This window comes from Maniola jurtina, chromosome 27 (assembly GCF_905333055.1).
Source record: "Maniola jurtina chromosome 27, ilManJurt1.1, whole genome shotgun sequence".
Classification (NCBI taxonomy): Eukaryota; Metazoa; Arthropoda; class Insecta; order Lepidoptera; family Nymphalidae; genus Maniola; species Maniola jurtina.
Window position 1 is genome coordinate 3,921,439 of NC_060055.1, and position 22,004 is coordinate 3,943,442.

Here is a 22,004-nt window from a genome sequence, read left to right on the forward strand (position 1 = left end):
TGCTCGTTGCTCCGTTGCGGCGTGATTGAAGAACAAACCACCGAATATTCGCATCTATACTAATAAATAAAATTGGAGTGTCTGTCTGTAATTTCGAAATAACTACCGCATATTAAAGTCATATGGTTATTTGAACGATACTATAACTGAATCACACGTTTTTAAAATATTTGTCTGTCTGTCTGTCTGTCTGTTTGTTTGAAAAGGCTAATCTTGGGAACCGCTGAACCGATTTTGACGGGATTTTCACAGACAAGTAGAGAATTGACCAGGGAGTAACATAGGCTACTTTTTAACCGACTTTCAAAAAGGGAGTTGTGTTTTTCTACCTATGTACACCGAAATCTCCGAGATTTCTGAACCGATTTGCGTCATTTCTTTTTTAATCGATTGAGGAACTTTGCGACATTGTTTCATAAAAAATTTGGAGTCCAACTCCTCAATCCTGATGCTGCAGGGGATCTGACCAATCCACGCGGGCGAAGCTGCGGGCATCAGCTAGTTTGTAATATGGGTAGTGATAGACTATCACCAAAGTCCCCTATTCACATTAACGTATAATCGATTATAAACCTTATTTCAATAACAATAAAATCCCATGTTTACGAACGACCACAATAACAATAAAACGTCAAATAGGGTTCATAATCTGTGAGATTAGAAATAAAAAAAATACCCTCATTGTCTCCAAGCGTGCGATCAGCTGTCCCTTATGTGCATGCTAGTTAGAAAGAGATGGACAGAAGCAAAAAATCCTTTGTCCCATGTATGCAAAAGCGGTTTTACAAACTATAGTTATATAGATCGTTTCAACTTTCAACGAATAGTTCCTATTGCGTTATGTTGGCTCCCCTGTCTGTCTAAGTCATTGGCACCATATTGGCAGGAGACGACCATAGAAGACTCAGATTTTGTTTATTTTCATTACTATCAAACGGCTGAACCGATTTTCTTGGATTATAGCTCAGAACACTCTCGATCAAGCCACCTTTCAAACAAAAAAAAAACTAAATTAAAATCGGTTCATTAGTTTATCGCTACGGTGCCACAGACATACACAGATACACACATCAAGCTTATAACACCCCTCTTTTTGGGTCGGGGGTTAACAATAAGATACAAAATGACAAAAGTGGGTAACCCGCATTTGGCTCACCTAAGCCATGAAGATTTGGCTTGGGAGGCTGGTTGGAGACACGCCAAGTTCGGGTGATGCGATATTTCACTATTCCTTGCGACAATGCGCAGGATATTGCCGCTATCTGACTCCGCACTACACTTATACAATTTCTAAAAGTGTATTTTCCTAAACGCTTTTCTTCGTATTCGCTCACTCAGGTTGAAATCTATAGAGTACACTTTGACTTTGCTTAGACTTAAGTCTAGCTTTGCTTAGTTCTTCTCACTAGGCATTCCGAACCAGTGGTAGCTCTTGACGATTCAAAAGTACTTGTAAAAGTGTAATTGAATAAAAATATTTTAAATTTGAATTTGAATAAGTTTCAGTTAAAACGAGACAGATTTATGCCAGAGGTATAACGCCGTCTCGTTATCATCTTAACAGGGCTCTCTCCGTCACTTACTCCATACAATCGTAGCCCCAATTGCATTTGAATATTAAGCAACCAAAGACCATGAAATTTTGCAGACATATTCTAGAAACTAATATCTATGGCTGTGGTTTTCCAGATTTCCGTTAAAATATTCGGTTTCAAAGTTACGCGGTATTAAAAATTCACATACAAATCTTTGAGCCCCTGTAATTTTAAAACTACATATTTTTAGAAAAATCTAAAACACCACAGGCACAGATATTAGTTTCTAGAATATGTCTGGAAAATTTCATGGACTTTGGTTGCTTGGTGGTGGTTTTTGAAGTCGGTTTTATTTTTCTTTTGAATTTTTTTTATGCTCAATAGTTTTTGATTTATCGTGCAAAATGTCGGAAAAATGCCCGAGTACGGAACCCTCGGTGCGCGAGTCTGACTCGCACTTGTCCGGTTTTTAGACCGTATAAAATGTATAAATGGTAGGTATAGTAGTGTTTAACATAGGATCAGATTCGCTCACAACAATGCCGGCTTCTGACAACATGGCGCAACAATGCATCTGCGATGCGGTGAACTAACCCACTTACTGAATGCGTTCATAAACACTTTCAATCTAAACTTAACGCTTCATTTAAAATCCCTAAAGGAATGCGTAGGCGATGGACTGGTAGGAGACTTCGGTCGTGGCTAGTTACTATCCTACTGGGCACTGGCAAAGCTGTGCCGCCAAGTGATTTAGCGTTCTGGTACGACGTCGTATTAGATAGTAGCTGGCAAAAGCTTATTACACAATCGAAGATTATGTAAATGATAAAAAAGCATGGATTTGACTCGCTCCAGCAATGCGCGCGGCTGCAATTGCTTGTATAGTATGGAATATTATTGTAAATTGAACACTTGAAAAGAGCAACCGCCGAGTTTCTTGCTGGTTCTTCTCGGTAGAAACGGCATTCCGAACCAGTGGTAAATTATTATTTGACGATTCAAAAGCACTTGTAAAAGTTTATTTGAATAAAAATCTTTTCTATTCTATTCTATTCTAGAAACCAAAGGGTGTTTTTTTTTATTTTAAGTTAAGTTTTTAATTTATCGTGCAAAATGTCGAAAAAATACCCGACTACGGAACCCTCGGTGCGCGAGTCTGACTCGCACTTGGCCGGCTTTTTAGTCAAAAACGGCAAAGTGAAAATTGCAAATCGACATTTGGAATTACAATTTATATCGATAATAATTGCCGATATTTCGCTTATTGCTTATCCGTTTAATCGTTTTTGACGAAATTGTGTACAGAGATAGCTTTCATCTCGGGGAAGGATATAGACTATTCTTTGCCCCCTAGGAATTATTTAAAAATCTAAATCCACGCAAACGAAGTAGCCTGCATCATCTAGTTAGTAATAAATATTATACCTACTACCTACATAAATTATAGGTACCAGCATCGCACAAATGGCAGTGACACAATGCGAGCCTAGATCTAGTATTCAACTTGTGATCTACATTTCAGTTAGCCGTTTCACTTCTTAGGAAAGTCAGTTTTTAGACTGATTTACACTGAATTAAATATATTTAACTCAACTATAACTGGTTTTTTTTATACATGACGTTTGAATAGTTTGTAACCATACCTACCACATAAAGCCTGTATTGAATAAAAAGTTAAAAACTTTTAACCAGCCTTCTATAAAGTATAAAGCGGTGATAACCTAGTGGTTAAGGGTACACTTCTTACGCGCTTCTCCATACAAACGTATTACGCCTATTATAGCTCGCTCACACAGGCTGCGTAAGCGTAGACGTAGGGCGTACCATTGCGTTGTAATGTATGTCTTCATTCCTCATACGCATGGCTAAGGTTTGGAATACTCTTCCGCGATCTGTGTTTCCTACCAATTACAATCCGGGTATCTTTAAAACAAGAGTGAATAGGCAACTTGTAGGTAAACGCGTCCCATCTTAGATCACATCATCACTTTCCATCAGGTGTGATTGTGGTCAAGCGCTTACCTATAGTGAATAAAAAAAAAAAGTGTAGCTTCTAGCCCCAGGTGGTTAGAGCTGCACATTGGCATGCCAGTCAGTCAGTACAGAATTCCATCAAAGGTATAATCCAATTGTCACGGTCCAATTAATGTGTACAAGGATTTCGAATACATCACAAAAAATATCTTATGCATAATTTGTATGAGTCATTTGGCATTATGAATCATGGATCAGCTTTCTTGAGTGCCTACCTCTGTCTGAGAACCGAGAAACTGTTGTAATGCAATAATAAATTGTAAATCTTGATAGATTTGTCCATATTTGGTAGTTTATCTTATATATGGCTAAACCATTATCCATCTGTTATCAATATTATAAACTAGTCGATGCCCGCGACTTCGTCCGCGTGGATTTGGGTTTCTTGAAATCCCTTGGGAACTCTTTTATTTTCCGGGATAAAAAGTAGTCCTTGTCACTCTCCAGATCTTTAACTATACCTAAACATGCAAAAAATCACGTCGATGCGTTGTGACGTGGTTGAAGGACAAACCAACGAATCGACAAACAAACAAACAAACAGTCTTTCGCATATATAATATTGGTGGTGATATGCAGTGTGTTTGTGTGTGTGAATTTCTAATACAATATTTGGTTTTGGATCAATGTTTCACACTAGATACCAACAGGTTTGTAACTCATTTCGTCTACGAGCTAAAGACCTGTGACAGAGAGACAGACAGACATACAGACAGCAGAGTGACATTAATAGGGCTCCGTTTTTAACCCCCGACCCAAAAAGAGGGGTGTTATAAGTTTGACGTGTGTATCTGTCTGTGGCATCGTAGCTCCTAAACTAATGAACCGATTTTAAATTAGTTTTTTTTTGTTTGAAAGGTAGCTTGATCGAGAGTGTTCTTAGCTATAATCCAAGAAAATTGGTTCAGCCGTTTGAAAGTTATCAGCTCTTTTCTAGTTACTGTAACCTTCACTTGTCGGGGGTGTTATAAATTTTTAATTTACACTTGTTATCCCTTGGGTACGAAACCCTAAAAAAGATAGCTCGAGAGTCAAGTTACGTAGAGTAAAGATCGCTGGAGAGTAGGTACGTCTACACTCTACAGACGTATTATCCCGAAGCTACACTCTAGAGTTCTGACCTAATTTGCATTTTCTGAGTACCTCTTCTAGTCTAGTTTCTAGTTTTTTGACGTAGAATCTTTTACGGTCTGTTGAATAGACTAGACTTAGGTTTAGGTCTCTTACTGTATTTGTTTGATCGAAGTTCGAAATGCTTATGATATGATGCAAGGTACATCAGTACCAAATTTCGTAAAAACATTTAAGCACGGATAGGTTTAGGTTTAAAGAGTTTATTTCTCAGAAGAACAATGTTCACTTATATGAGAATAATTCTAAATATAAATATAGATAAAACATAATTTTTAAAGGTACGGTGACTTAATACAATAATAATATTTCAAAACATGCTATATCCTAAGTTAACAAACTATAATATATATCTATCTATCTATCATGTCTGACAGTACTTTTTTAACTCGGCTTTAAATTTTGGAAAAGATTTTTCCTCCAATATGTGTTGAATCCTCCAATATACGGATGATCCTTTAAATATCCCGTGGGATCACCAGGATTAAGGAATGCAATTCCTTACAGCGTCAGGGTTGAGGAGTCGGGTCCTCGAGGTCAACGACAAAGTCTTTACTTGGTATAGATACCTTCAATATCAATTTATAACCGACAGTTGAGTTTCTAAATCCCATCAGCTTTTGTAGTCAGGTCCCCTGCAGCATCAGGATTGAGGAGTTGGAATCCAATTTTTTTTATGGAACAATGTCGCAAAGTTTCTCTATTGATTAAAAAAAATATTACGCAAATCGGTTTAGAAATCTCGGAGGTATCGGTGTACATAGGTAGAGAAACACAACTTCTGCATTTTTGAAAGTCGGTTAAAAACGTAGCCTATGTTACTCCTTGTAGAGACAAGTGTGTGTGTCTTATTTAGGTAATCCTCTACTTGTCTGTGAAAATCCAATCAAAATAGTTCCAGCCATTCCGAAGATTAACCCGTTCAAACCGTTCAAACAGACAGGCAGACAAACAAAAATTTTAAAAACGTATGATTCAGTTATGGTACAATTCACATAACTACCCCATATTTAGCTCATATAATACAGACACATAACAAAGTGATCCTCTAAGGGTTCCGTTTTTCCTTTTGAGGTACGGAACCCTAAAAATAAACAAAGTACCTATAGATAGACAACTAGGTAGGTACTGCCGCAACGCTTCGTTGGTCACACTTTCATTATGATATCCTACTATACTGCTTGCACATGTTGTCTGAACAAGCCCTAAGCATCTCTTAAAAGTTAAGAGCTCCTTACAAGGAACATCCCTCCCAAGTTATGCGTTTCAGAACAAAAACTAATTCTGCCAGTTCCGAAGAAACAGTGTCACAAAAGATTTTTGAGACGAAGATGTCAAATCGCAAAAATATTTCACGCAGTTTTGTGCCGAATGTGGATACATATAAAGGTGAAAATTGTGTGTATTGAATTTGCTTGTGGCTGCTGTGTATATTCGTTAGGGTTGTCGGCTATACTTTTAATTAGAATTTTATTCCCTCTTTCTACTCAGAAAGTAACCACTTTCTGAGTAGAATTTACTTCCATGTTGTATTTTAGGTTCTCCATATTCTAAAGAGCCTTAAAATATTTACGCCTTTTCATTTTGTAGTTTATGCGAAACTGAATCGAACAAAAATAAAATTCTAATTAAAAGTATAGCCGACATTCTAATATTATAAATAAAATTCTTATTAAAAGTAACCACTTTCTGAGTAGAATTTACTAGTAAAGAAATAAGTACTTACTTTTTAAATAGATCTCTATTTTTACACGACTTCGCAACGCGAAAGAGTGTTATTCTGGATGCGATGTGTATTAAACGTAAAAATATTTCTTAAAAAGATCCTTCTCGGTGAAATATGTACATACCTATTCTTCTATAATAAAATTAATAACCGTAACATATTAGATAGTCTATAATAATGACCGTAAAAATAGGTCTACTCTGAGGGTTTATCTAATCATGCAATACTAGTAAATCGGTATAGTTTTTGTAGGGAAAGTGGTGAACAAAATATTAACCTAAAGATACCTGCAATAATTTCTACCCAAACGCGTATGGATGGTGTCTCACCATTATTACTTAGACGGCATCCGTGGTCCGTCCTACTCTATCGTCGAATAATCTCCACGGTATTCAAAAAAAAAATTCAAAATATTTTTATTGAATGAAACTATTACAAGTGTTTTTGAATCGTCAAAAAATCTACCACTGGTTCGGAACGCCGTTCCTACTGAGAAGAACCAGCAAGAAACTCGGCGGTTGCTCTTTTCGAGTATTCAATTTACAATAATATGCCATACTATAACGATAATTCTGCTCGCGTGGCGTCGCGACTCGCAACGATACGCCACGAGACCGCAACGGAGCGCCGTGTGACGTGAACGCAACGCTTCGTTGAGCCTCTCAACTGTGGCGTAACTTGGCAGCCTCGACGAGTCCGCGACATTATACTACTCGTTCAGAGCCACTCGTCGTATCGCCGCGATAGTATCGCCCTGTGCAGATAGGCCCATAGAGTTTCTACCGCCGCAATACTCTCGCCCGTGGAGATGGCGCCTTAGTGAAATTAATATTTCTTTTCTCCACGGCTAGCAAGTGCCAACCCTACGTTGATGTACATTCTTCGGTTTGTGGGTTTACTATAATGTGGCTCATAAAAACTTCAGCGGTTCAGTTCAATACTTTGGAGTTTAGGGCTTCTTATATGGTTTGGCGATGGAATTCGTCCTTTATCACAGACTATTGTCTTTTTTTTTAATTATATAGACTAGCGCTTGGCTGCAATCAGACCTGCTAGCAAGTGATGATACAGCCTAAGATGGAGCGCGCTTGCCTAGAAGTTGCCTATTCGACTGTCTAAGCAGATTGTCTGGTGTCCAAATTAATATCATCACTAAGTACCAAAGTGAACTAGAGTGAGGGAGCTCTCGGTTTGACCCTGAATCGACGATAATGTCAAATATTAGGCTAAGGTGACGTAAGATTAAAAAAAGTAGGACTATTTTAGGGCTATCTGCGTCAAATGTTCTAACCTGTCAGTGACGTCGGAGCCTCCCTAACTGTCGTAACTTGGCTGGTCTTTAACCCCCGACCCAAAAAGAGGGGTGTTAAAGTTTGACGTGTGTATCAGTGTATCTGTCTGTGCATATATAGGTTTTAAAAAATATCGTAAGAACTCATTGATATTCCGGGATAAAAAGTAGCCTATGTGTTAATCCAGGGTATAATCTATCTCCATTAGCCAAATCCTTCCAGTAGTTTTTGCGTGAAAGAGCAACGTCCATCCATCCATCCATACAAACTTTTGCGATTGCTACGACCCAAAAAGAGGGGTGTAATAAGTTTGACGTGTGTATCTGTCTGTGGCATCGTAGCTCCTAAACTAATGAACCGATTTAATTTAGTTTTTTTTGAAAGGTGGCTTGATCGAGAGTGTTCTTAGCTATAATCCAAGAAAATCGGTTCAGCCGTTTGAAAGTTATCAGCTCTTTTCTAGTTACTGTAACCTTCACTTGTCGGGGGTTTTATAAATTTTTAATTTACACTTGTTTTGATAAATATCAACGTTGCTAATAAATCTACTAATTACAGATAGATCCTACTAATATTACAATTGCGCAAGTTTGTATGGATGGATGGATGAACGTTCGTTGCTCTTTCGCGCAAAAACTACTGGAAGAATTTGGCTGAAAAGAATGGAATGGAAAAAATTATAACCTGGATCCACACATAGGCTACCTTTTATCCCGGAAAAAGAATGAGTTCCCACGGGATTTTTAAAAGCCAATATCCACGGAAACGAAGTCGCGGGCATCAGCTAGTTGAATATATATAAAACGGACATAAAACTGCAAAGTAAGAATGCGCCAACCAACGACTCACTTAGATTAAAGTTTAAACATAAGCATTAACTGTAATGTAGGACAAGGCTGAATGATTTCAACTACGCCAGCGCGATAGTTTATTAGTTTGTATTATAATAATTTTCGGTTATTCATGTTATATAATTATTATCTACCTATAATAGGTAAAACTGGGCAATGTTCGGGAAGCTTCGAGATGATTTCTCGTCTAAACTCAGTGCTTGAAGACCAAAGTCTTTGAACAGTGTGTATTTTCAGTGATGAGTGATGACATTATTAGACATGGTCGCTAACCGTATCTCAAAATAGGAAAAACGGAACCCTTATAGGATCACTTTGTTGTCTGTCTGTCTGTCCGTCTGTCGTGTCTATCAAGAAAACCTATAGGGTACTTCCCATTGACCTAGAATCACGAAATTTGGCACGTTATTTGGTCTTATAGCTCTTATAGCACTTATAGCAGTAAAGGAAAAAATCCAAAAACCGTGAATTTGTGGTTACATCATTAAAAAAAAATGTGTTCCAATTTTCAAAATAAGATAACTATACCAAGTGGGGTATCATATGAAAGTGCTTTACCTGTACATCCTAAAACAGAATTACTTATTTATTTATTTTTATGTATAATAGTTTTTGATTTATCGTGCAAAATGTTGGAAAAACACCCGAGTACCTACGGAACCCTCAGTGCACGAGTCTGACTCGCACTTGGCCGGTTTTTTACAATAACGCGCCCTGGCCCCTGATGCTTTACTTATCATCTCTCGAGAAACAAGATACCACTTCTGAACCGATTTTGAATTCTATGACTAAAACCTTGCTATTATGGCCAATCCTATTGGTGTTGTACCTACACAATTGTATTACTATCCTCTTCATAATGCTCCATGCGGAAAAGGATAGCACTAGGATTTAGACCTTCGAGATTGTAATACAGAATTGTCAGTGTTGCAATTAGATGATGCGAAGGCTTGTCCGTTTGAACTAAAAAAAAAAAACATTTTTTATTCACTAGCAAAATAAACTCTATGGCTATAGAAATAAGAATTAACCATTTATTGGTTTATTTAGTGGACAGGATAAAATGTGCCTATTTACATGTGCAGCATACAAATAACTCAATTACGCAATAGGTCTGTGACGTGAAGACAAACATGACTTGGGACAAGAGAATCAAAATATGTAAATACTAACTGATGCCCGCTACTTCGTCCGCGTGGATTAAGGTTTTTAAAAATGCCGCGGGAACTTCATGGATGAGCTTCGGGATAAAAAATAGCTTATAAGTAGTTAGCCTGTAAGTAGCGTAGACGGACGGACAGACAGACAACAAAGTGATCCTATAAGGGTTTCGTTTTTCCTTTTGAGGTACGGAACCCTAATAATGGGTAACTAAGTAGGTATACATAATAAACTGCCGTTATATTTTGCATCTCGGATCGTGAATGACACGTTGTATGCACAAGGAAAGACGATAATTGCGCTTACGCACCTATACCGCATATTATCTAATTTAAATTGTTCAAAAAACGGTTCAGAAATACCTCCCTATTTAAAACTGTTCAGGTATAGTCTATTCTAGTGATTAAAGAGTGTTTTCCATGGTCGCTTCAAGTTAAACGTGTGAGCATGCTATTGCAATCAACATTTACGGACGGGGGACATATGCAAGAGCGAGATGCGTGATATGTGAAGAATAACACGAATCAGCGTTTGGTATTGTTAGTTTTTTTGCAAATTAATTCAATTTTTTCAACAAACTTAAGACATTTGAAATTATTTATATATCTATACTAATAAATAAAATTGGAGTGACTGTCTGTTTGAACGGGCTAATCTTCGGAATGGCTGAACCTATTTTGACTAGACTTTCACAGACAAGTACAGGATTAACCAAGGAGTAACTACTTGGCTACTTTTTTAACCGACTATAAAAAATCGAGAAGTTGTGTTTTCTACCTATGAACACTGATATCTCCGAGATTTCTGAACCGATTTGCGTATTTTTTTATCGATAGAGGAATTTTGCGACATTGTTCCATAAAAAATTTGAATTCCAACTCCTCAATCCTGATGCTGCAGAGGATCTGACCAATCCACGGGACCAATCTAGGTATTAAGTAAAGTTTGCCAGAAAGCCAACGGGTAACTAAGTATGCATAATAAACTGCCGTTATTAGCATCTTAGATTGTGAATGACATGTATGTATGTATAAGGAAATACGGTAATTGCGCTTACGCACCTACACTGCATATCTAATTTAAATTGTTCAAAGAACGGTTGTGAATAGTTAGTCTTTCAACTAAGGTAAGTATTTAGGTGGCATAGTTTAATCATTCTAGAAAATAACACGTTTTTATTAACTCGCTTTCTTGTCGGTCTGCTTGTTTGTCTGTTTGTCTGTTCGATACAATATTGCAATCAATTTTTAACTAGTGTTGATTGTAATAAGGTTCACTTGAATTGGTTTTCAGAGAAAAGGAAACACGTCTACTTTAACTCATGGTTTATTGGCTACTGACTCTTTATTTTACACTAGCTGATGCCCGCAGCTTCGCCCGCGTGGATTTAGGTTTCTGAAAATCCTGTGGGAACTTGATTTCCTAGGACAAAAGTAGCCTATCCGTAATAGCCCGTCGAAATAATGTCGCAAAGTTCCTCTATCGATTAAAAAAGAAATGACGCAAATCGGTTCAGAAATCTCGGAGATTTCGGTGTACGTAGGTAGAAAAACACAACTCCCTTTTTGAAAGTTGGTTAAAAAAGTAGCCTATGTTACTTCCTGGTCAATCCTCTACTTGTCTGTGAAAATCCCGTCAAAATCGGTTAGCCTTTTCAAACAGACAGACAGACAGACAGACAGACAGACAGACAAAAATGTTAAAAACGTGTGATTCAGTTAAGGTATCGTTCAAATAATCATATGACCTTAATATGCGGTAGTTATTTCGAAATTACAGACAGACACTCCAATTTTATGTATTAGTATAGATATAGATGCGCGATTAATAAATGCAATTCTACACATAACAACTAGCTTCCCGATGAGTTTGAAATTTTAAACAAATTGGAACTGGAAGACAATATTTTCATGTCTGTCTGTTGTGTCGTTTATGGTCTGTATCGCTATGTGGTATCATCACAAGCGTAGGTAGAGGTACGAATTTGTCTTCACTTTTTAAAATATTTTTTGTATGGGTTTGCTTGACCGGTCTCACTAGGGTTCTATAGGGTTCTAAAAACGGAATCCTTATAGGATCACTTTGTTATCTGTCTGTCTGTCCGACGCGCGTCGGTCGTGTCTGTCAAGAAGCATGGTATGCATGATAAGTGATGATGCAGTCCAAGATGGAAGTGGGCTTTTTAGGGGCAGTTCTTATTAAACCCATACCCCTTTGGTTTCTACACGGCTTCGTACCGGAACGCTAAATCGCTTGGCGGCACGGCCTAGCCTGTAGGGTGGTAACTAGCCACGGCCTCCCACCAGACCAGACCAGAGAAAATCTAGAAATTATAAAATTCCAAATTGCCCCAGCCGAGAATCGAACCCGGGGCCTCCCACTTATAAGACCACAGCGCTCACCACTGCGCCAGGGAGGTCTCCAAATGTCTTTGGCAAAACATAACATAAATTGCGCAAAGGCTGCCTTATCTCTTGAAGCGATTAGAATGGACCCTATGAATATAAGTAGAACTAATGTGTGGGCACAACTCACAAGTTCGTTAGATGTAATAAACAGCTTTCTTTTCCTCAAACCGATCTTATTGGCCGAGCGTAGGTATCTAATTTACATTTTCAAAATTCGAATACTTAATCCGGTAAACAAAATGTTCGAATCGTTTGTCCAAAAAAAGAACGCCAATTACCATCCTCTTACTTATAACTACCGATGAATCAGCATTTAAGCGACAACCCGCATTATTTATGGAGGCATCAGATATCAACTTGCATGGAACATGGCGTACAACATTCCACACCGGTCGGATAATAGCACCTTAGCCAATGTCGGAAAGTAGTAAAAAATGATGAACCCAACTCGTCTGGGTTAACGCGACACATTTCAAAAGGTCGCTGAATTACACCGGTAGAGAGGTGGCGTTTGGACGGTTTTATGTGATCGGGTAATAACTATAGGCTTGTTAAGTATACCTAGGTATTGGTATAGCTGAAGAACCAAGAGGCCGTTCACAAGGCGCGGTCGCGAATGCAATTATTTCATGCTCGATGTGCTTGCGTATCCGCCATGATAGATGCCGCGTTTGCTTTTTTTTTGTTTCAAAGGCAAGGAAAGGTTTAGCATTTTTAATCTTTAACAAGGTTCTTTTAATGTAAATTTTTCAACACTTTTTTAGGGATCCGTACCCGAAGAGTGCCAATGGCCATATTACTAAGTAGGTTTAGCATTTTTAATCTTTAACAAGGTTCTTTTAATGTAAATTTTTCAACACTTTTTTAGGGATCCGTACCCGAAGGGTGCCAACGGCAATATTACTAACTACGCTATATTTCAGTCCGTCCGTCAGTATGTAAATTGTATATCGTGAACCATAATAGGTAAAGAGTTGAAATTTTCACAGAACGTGCCTTTCTATTGCAGCTATAAAAAAAAAATCAATATGGCCCGGCCCTCATGTATAAAAAAAAAATCTTGAAAAATGCATGGTACGGCACCCTTCGTGCGCAAACCCAACTCGCACTTGACCGTTTTTTAACCTTTTTTTAAATTAGGTACATCGCAAAGGTGAAACCCCCTAGGTACTTATATAAATAAGGTATTGTTCGTTAAATCGGTTACTTTAATACCTACGTAAAACGAATTGGTTATGTCATCGGGTACAAATCTTTACTTAGGTGTATAATATTATTATTATGCATAATCGTTTTATGTACCTACCGACTTTCGTAACCTCATTTGTGATTTGTGTAACTTCGTGAGTCGAAGTAACTTTTGCCTTTCAATATTTGTTTGTAGTGCAACTTTGGACAGTCAACGAAAAATATGAATTATTGCCGTTTTTCCAGGGTTCCGTACATCAAAAGGAAAAACCCGGCCACGTGCGAGTCAGACTCACGCACCGAGGGGTTCCGTACTCGGCTATTTTTTTCGATATTTTGCATTGGCACCCCACTTGGTATAAAATTATCTTAGTCCATCTGTTAAGACTCGTCTAAGGAATCAAAACCTATAAGGTCGTTAGGTACCTACCAGGTACAAACAGTGACAAAGCTAGGTTTGTCACCGCTAGTGCAAGCGACTATGGACGGGTGCAAACTGCAAACCTAACTTTGTCGCTAACTCTATCTACTGCCCGTTGACCTAGGGACCATGAAATTTGGCAGTTAGCAATGTCAGCATAAGTAAAGAGGAAATCCGAAAATACCAACAAATTCACGGTTTTCGGAATGGACAAAAAAAAATTGCACGATGCTACGGAATCCTTGGTGTGCGCATTCGACTCACACTTCAGCGAGTTTTTTTTTTAAATTAAATACCTACCAAGTACCAACTGATAAATATTTTAAACATTTTTGGTTAGTTTCCAACAGTAAAATTGAACCACTAAATACGTACCTACTTAGATACTTATAGTGGGTAGGTACTGTACATTACATATTAGTTGGTTGTTTAGTACTTAGTAGGCAGGTTTGTAACATAACTAATTTATAGTTACCAGTAAACATGTTTTCGAGGGCAAACTAAACTCGTTTTTTCGGTAGATCTTAAGTTTCAGTTTATAAACATAAAAAACGGGCAAGTGCGAGTCGCACTCGCGCATAAAGGGTTCCGTAGATAATCGTACAAGGTTATAAGGCTTTATAATTATGTTTAATTTACATGGCGGCCATTTTGGAATTTTATTATTTGTTGTAGCGGCAATAGGAATGCCTATACTGTGAAAATTTCAACTCTACCTATTACGTTCATGAGATAAAGCCCGCTGACTGACAGACAGACAGACGAGCGGACTGACGGACAGCGGAGGCTTAGTAATATGGTCCCTTTCGAGTACGGAACCCTAAAAACCGAAGTAAAGAGAATACAGATTAATAATAAAATTTATACGTCACATTAACAAGGTCAATCACCGTAAGTGACAAGTGAATGTATACTAGATACGGATTAAACATACTTATGCACTATCTTATCATTAATAAGTAAATAAAAAGTAAATAGGTAGGTGCATGCAGACATAAATAAACAATAGGTTCTTTGAATCACCCTAATGTGTGACATAATGCAAACTGCATTATAATAACTTTAATGATAACTGCATTACGCGCTTAATGTTACATTACATACGTGTTTAGCACCTGGCCATTCTATTTTTAGGTATGGGGAAAGCGAATCGCTCCTTCCATACACAAAGTAGGTACAAACGAATCAAGCATTCATGCAAGGTAAATAAAATACAGATTAGTTACCTTTAGATTGTTAGTTAGCCAAATGGACACACTTATCGCGAACTTTATCTGTAGAATTTCGATTGCAGACAAAATACACTCCGCGAAATGACTTTCGCACGCCTATTTGCGATTCAAAGACGTTACATACAAAGAACCTCGTTAAAGTAACTGTACTGCACACGATAAAACACCTCGAAGCTTGCGGAGCATTCGAAACGTCAAAGTTTGAATTAAGAACGCGATGGCCGCTAGCGGAGTAGCCGCCACTAAAATTATTGATTTAGCAGCGTTACAAAACAACAAAAGATATAAAACGGGCCGGCTCACCCCCGCGCGGACCGAATCGATCAGAATGATAATTGTCGCGCACAAAGACTGGTGACTACTCACCTAGACGGACGATATGCACACACCTAAAACAACACAACACACACAGTTTACGTCAAACTAGTACTAATCACTGTTTTCAACACTTTTGTCTTTATTAGGGCACTGAATTGATTGTTTTTATTATTGTTAATGGTTAATTAGTGCGAATTAAGAGCGATTTGAGGCGCGGAGACGCGAGCGTTTCGACGACCGCTAGCAAGATGGCTCCGCGTATGCCGCGCGGCGAGCGGCTCCCCGCGCGTCGCGCGTACGTGCAATGAAAGATAGGTGTCCGCTACACGCGCCGCGACAGAGCCGCGACGCGTCCGGGGATACGGCGATCCTGAGATCCCACAAAACGAGTCCGACTCGCACTTGGCCGGATTTTTTTTTTAATTTCCTTCGAAGTAGTATATTAGAAATCACGTCATTCATTGCCAGACACTCAAAGACAAAGTCGCGAGAATAAACTAGTCTATAGATAAAGGATTTGAAAAGACAAACACTCGGACGTCAGGTAGCCGAGATATGTACCTACATCAACGCGCTCCAAAACCAGCCTAGTATAATAATGTTTTGTGCCCGAAACCCTTTAGGGCTCATTTACACGAGAGCTTTTAAAACGTCCGTCAAAAAACGACGTCTTCTTAACCACTAGGGCTAGGCTATCACCGCTCCATGGACCGATCATTAGGAGGCTAGCACAATACTTGTATCCGTAAACAGACATGATATATTAATGTAAGTCACTGTTAATTGAGAAATAAAATAACGTAAGTATAATAGAGTCAGAGTCGTGGCGCAAGTATCTCTCTTCCATATACCAAGTATGGGAAATGCTATACGGACACCGCCAAGTCGTAAGTCTATGAAGAATGAATATGCCCCACATCTCCATCACCTGTCACTTAAGTTTTATGTGGCTTATGACCTCATTCGCGTGGATTACACAGATTTCAAACCCCTATTTTACCCCATTAGGGGTTTAGCGGAATCCTTTTTAGCGGGTGTCTACGTCATAATAGTAATCTGCATGCCAAACAGCCCGATCCGTCCAAGTAGTTTGAGCTGTTCGATGTTAGAGCACTCAGTCAGTCAGCTTTTCCTTTTATATATTTAGATTAGTATGGATTCTAATCAATTCTTACTTCTTAGTTATTATCCTTATCAAAATATCACAATGACGTCTATGTTAGTGATAGGTAAATGATAATAATAATTATGCAAATTAAGTAATAATCAGAAGTGAAAATTAAGTGATAGAGTTGTTGATAGAGTTATAATAATATTAAGTAGGTACACTATTTTTAATAAATCCTAAAAAAATACGTTTACTATAACACTCCTAGATTAAGCTTTCTTTAATTCTTCTGAGGCGTGGTGTACAAAACATGGTTAAAATACACAATAATTATTATTAGCTACATACATAGAGTGCAAAAAAAAACTAAGTATAAAAATATATCCAGATGAATCTAGTGATGCTGCTACCTTGTGAACCATTACTCTCTCTTACTCCCTTCACACCACATAAAATCAAACAACTTCATAATAAAAATATCAAAAACTAATAATTGAGCCTCAAAAATATTAAAAAACGATATCTCGAGATGCATCACGCGACGCTACTACCTTGTGAACCACTTCTATCCCTTCACATATTGCATCCAATATAAATAGGTAAGTATGTACAAATATTGACTACCACAAAATATGGCGGCCTATCCTACAAAATATTAATCAATAAAATTAAAATTACACTAATCCTTTTGTAAACATCACTAATAAAAACCATAAAATAAGAGTCAAAACTATAACAAGTGTAAATTAAAAATTTATAACACCCCCGAAAAGTGAAGGTTACAGTAACTAGAAAAGAACTGATAACTTTCAAACGGCTGAACCGATTTCCTTGGATTAAACCTAAGAACACTATCGATCAAGCGACCTTTCAAACAAAAAAAAAAAAACTTAATTAAAATCGGTTCATTAGTTTAGGAGCTACAATGCCACAAACGGATACACAGATACCAGATACACACGTCAAACTTATAACACCCCTCTTTTTGGGTCGAGGGTTAAAAAGCATAAAATAAGAGTTAAAACTATATAAATAAGTTATGTAACACCCCTCTTTTTGGGTCGGGGGTTAATAAAAATGAGTTACGAAAACATATCTCGAGATTAGTCTCGCGATGCTATTATCTTGTGCGCCACATCTTTCCCTTCACACCGAGCCGTGTAGAGATCGCCCCCGCCCCGCTGCCTCTTATATACTGCTCTCTTTACAACAAAAAAAAACACCAATTTCCCAAATTCCCGAGCGGACCGAGCACTCTCTCGCTCGTGGCGAACCTAAGATGGCGGACGGCTTCCATTTTGATGGCAGATTACGGTCGTAGCGTCCCTCGCCTCGCTGTTCAAAGGTTCAAAGCCTAAACGGTATCGCGACTGCACGTTTATGCTTTCTATATAAACATGCGGCACATGATTTTAGGCTAATTTTTTCCGTTCTGCACGCCGGTGACGTTGTTTAGCACGATTTCTGCTGTATTTCACCTGTTTTCTAGCTTTTATCTCTATACAATAACGCTCTCTTTATCTTTATAGAATAACCTCTTCCCAAAACATTAATTATTGCTCTCCCTTGAAGCTATGTACCTACTCCTAGTACAACTGAACATGTTACAAAGAAGGTTAGTATACCCCAGTAAACTCTTTAGCTAAAATTAGTGACTGGTTGCCGAATGAATCGATTGGTAACTATTGTCAGTCGGTATTTCAGCTATAACCTTCAAATCCTAAATAACATCGCGATTGTAAGTTTATGATGTCTATATAAACATACGGCACATGATTTTAGGCTAATTTTTTCCGTTCTACACGCCCGCGCCGGTGGCGTTGTTTAGCACGATTTCTGCTATATTTCAAGCCTTTTCTACCTTTTTCACCCCCGACCCAAAAAGAGGGATGTTAGAAGTTTGACGTGTGTATCTGTCTGTAGCATCGTAGCTCCTAAATTAATAAACCGATTTTAATTTAGTTTCTTTGTTTAAAAGGTGGCTTGATCGAGAGTGTTCTTAGCTATAATCCAAGAAAATCGGTTCAGCCGTTTGAAAGTTATCAGCTCTTTTCTAGCTACTGTAACCTTCACTTGTCGGGGGTGTTATAAGGAAGATGAACAAAAATTGAATGGACGTGTGCCTTTATTTACACTTGTATTCAAAGTAGGTAAGTTCCTTTGAGTTTTAACTTAATTTTTAGTCAACGGCAAAGTAATCATTTTATGTGTACCTAGTTACATATAAAAATAATTACGTAAGTAGGTAGGTTATTAATACCTAGTAATTAATAACTATTTCAATGCTGACAGGCACAAAGAAAGGTTATGCTCTACATTCTAGAATAATTACCTATCTGTTAAAGTACTAATTATCTTCGGAATATCACTCTGAAATAAACCTTGTTTATATGATTTTAACCTTTAAAGTACAGATAACAGAATACAACTTTATTTTTTTGCTATGGTCAATTAAACTCAAAAGTTAAAACTGGCTAAAGTCCGTGGGGTTTAGGGTAAACTCATACTCACTCTTCATTGCTAAGGATCATAAATCGAAATCCTTTTCCATTATTCACGTCATAATGAGTTTCCTTGGTGGGAGTTGGTTCCACAGTCATTGGTTGCTGCTTCATCAAGTAGACTACAGATTACATCACGCGTATGAAATCGCGGGATATAACTAGTGATTTAGGTATAACGATTATTTTTCCACGCACATGCAAACTGCGGAATCAACGCGGCGGTTCCTCTGGTGCTGATGTTCATGGGCGGCGGTAATCACTTACCATCAGGTGACCCGCCTGCTCGTTTGCTCGCTATTTTTTTAACCCCAAAAAGAGGGGTGTTATAAGTTTGACATGTGTATCTGTCTGTGGCATCGTAGCTCCTAAACTAATGAATCGATTTTAATTTAGTTTTTTCTTGTTTGAAAGGTGGCTTGATCGAGAGTGTTCTTAGCTATAATCGAAGAAAATCGGTTCGCCCATTTGAAAGTTATCAGCTCTTTTCTAGTTACCTACCGTAACCTTCACTTGTCGAGAGTGTTATAAAGAAGATGAACAAAAATTGTAATGGACGTGTGCCCCAGAATGTACAGAGATGATATCTGTGCCATTTAATAGTAAAAATCTTCTTTTTTCTCTAATTTCTCTTATTTATCTAATTTACACTTGTATTTAAAAGAAATGAGGCAACGTAATATTCAAAAGTCAAAGCGACATAACCTAACAGGCCCGTTTAATAATGATATCGATAAAACCGAGGTAAACGTTAGGCTACACACACATACATTGCCTCTGTGGGTTCACCCATTCCGAGAGATTGGACTGCCGGCTAGCGAGGTACTTGTTTTATTACTTGTGTCGCAGGTAGGACTCAAACGGCGAGAGAGACAAAACATCGGGACATTTTATAAAACAGCCCCGGCTATATCGACTGTTCCTATCTGTAACCTCTAGCTGCCTTTAGCTGAATGCAGGCTCGCCCAGACATCCGTTAAAGCAAGTGATATTTAATTACTTAAAACGCACATAACTGAAAAGTTAGTGGTGCGTGCCCGGGATCGAACCCCCAACCTCCGATTAGGAGGCGGACGTTCTAACCACTAGGCTATCACTACAGGCTTACCAATTCCAATTCAATTCCAAAAATAATTTACTTAATTAGATTTATAATTCAATATTTGGGTTCGGGTAAAGGTTTGACACCAAATACCAAAATGTCAGGTTTGTAACTCATTTCGTCACGAGCTAGAGACCTGTGACGTGATGGACAGACAGACAGCAGAGTGAAGTTAATAGGGCTCCGTTTTTACTCTTTGGTTACGGAACCCTAAAAAAGATTATAACCCAGTGGTTAAGCAGCCTCCTATTTGGGAGGTTGGGGACTCGGGGGTTCGATCCGGGCACGCACCTCAACTTTTGGGAGTTTTTTTTTTAAAAAACAGCCCCGCCTATATCGACTGTTCCTGTCTGTAACCTCTAGGTACCTTTAGCTGAATGCAGGCTCGCCCAGACATCCCACGGTCAGGCTTACCTATTCCAATTCAATTCCAACAAGTGTAAATTAATTTATAACACCCCCGACAAGTGAAGGTTACAGTAACTAGAAAAGAGCTGTTAACTTTCAAACGGCTGAACCGATTTTCTTGGATTATAGCTAAGAACACTCTCGATCAAGCCACCCTTTTAAACAAAAAAAACTAAATTGAAATCGGTTCATTGGTTTAGGAGCTACGATGCTACAGACAGATACACACGTCAAACTTATAACACCCCTCTATTCGGGTCGGGGGTTAAAAATAATTTAATTGGATTTCTAATTCAATATTTGGATTCGAGTCAAAGTTTTACACCAAATACCAAAATGTGACCTGTGACGTGATGGACAGACAGACAGCAGAGTGACATTAATAGGGCTCCGTTTTACCCTTTGGTTACGGAACTCTAACAAAGATTACCCAGTGGTTAAGTAGGCGGCCGGTACTTCGTCTGTGGTGGCGTTTGCTGGCGCGCGTGTTGTGACTTTTTGGAGTGTTTTTTTTGTTAAAACTGACTGGAAAGCGCTCTAAGGGGGTGCCGTGCGTATGTCGGCGAGCGCCGGCACAGACGGGGTCCATACTTGTATAGTTTAACTAACTTGATACAAATAACTACAAACTTGACATTGGCTAATCATCGTAAAAGCCAGACGAGAGAAAAAAAAAAAAAAAAGTAGGCGGCCTCCTATTTGGGAGGTCGGGAACTCGGGGGTTCGATCCGGGCACGCACCTCTATAACTATTCGGAGTTATGTGGGTTTTACATAGTTAAAAGCCTCGGTAGCTCAACGGTGGACGAGCGGACTGAATTCCGAAAGGTCGGCGGTTCAAACTCCACCCGTTGCACTATTATCGTACCCACTCCTGGCACAAGCTTTACACTTAATTGCAGGGGAAAGGGGAGTTTTAGTCATGATTAGAATGGCTAATATTCTTTTGTAAAAATAAAAATAAAACTACTGGACGGATCGGGCTGAAATCTGGCATGCAGATAACTATTATGACGTAGACATCCATTAACGATTTTTAAAAATTCAACCCCTAAGGGAGCAAAATAGGAGTTGGCAATATGTGAAGTTCACGCAGACGAAGTTGCGAGCATAAGCTAGTAAATCTAGTATTAAAGGAAAAGGTGACTGACTAACTATAATTTGTCAACGCACAGCTCAAACTATACTAGACCGATCGGGCTGAAATCTGGCAAGCAGATAGCTATTATGACGTATACATACACTTAAAAAGGATTTTCGAAAAAATTCAACCCCTAAGGGAGAAAAAATAGGGGTTTGCAATATGTGAAGTTCACGCAGACGAAGTTGCGAGCAAAAGCTAGTAAATCTAGTATTAAAGGAAAAAATGACTGACTAATTAATCTGTCAACGCACAGCTCAAACTATATTGGACGGATCGGGCTGAAATCTGGCATGCAGATAGCTATTACGATGTAGACTCTACATCATATTGTAGACTAGCTGACGCCCGCGACTTCGTCCGCGTGGATTTAGGTTTTTCGAACTCCCGTGGGAACTCTTTGATTTTCCGGGATAAAAAGTAGCCTATGTGTTAATCCAGGATATTA

General features: G+C 38.4%; 1 protein-coding gene across 15 annotated transcripts in view; it reads right to left on the minus strand.

Annotated features, from left to right (window-relative positions):
- Positions 1–22,004, minus strand: part of LOC123879027 (bromodomain adjacent to zinc finger domain protein 2B-like) — a 96,800-nt gene that overhangs the window by 65,558 nt on the left and 9,238 nt on the right. For 13 of the 15 annotated variants that reach the window (XM_045926512.1, XM_045926522.1, XM_045926521.1 and 10 more), the window contains exon 1: positions 15,346–15,567. The exons of 1 other annotated variant lie outside the window; for it this stretch is intronic. The gene's annotated coding sequence lies outside the window, so the exon portion shown is untranslated. One more of the 15 variants, XM_045926510.1, reaches the window with a different exon arrangement.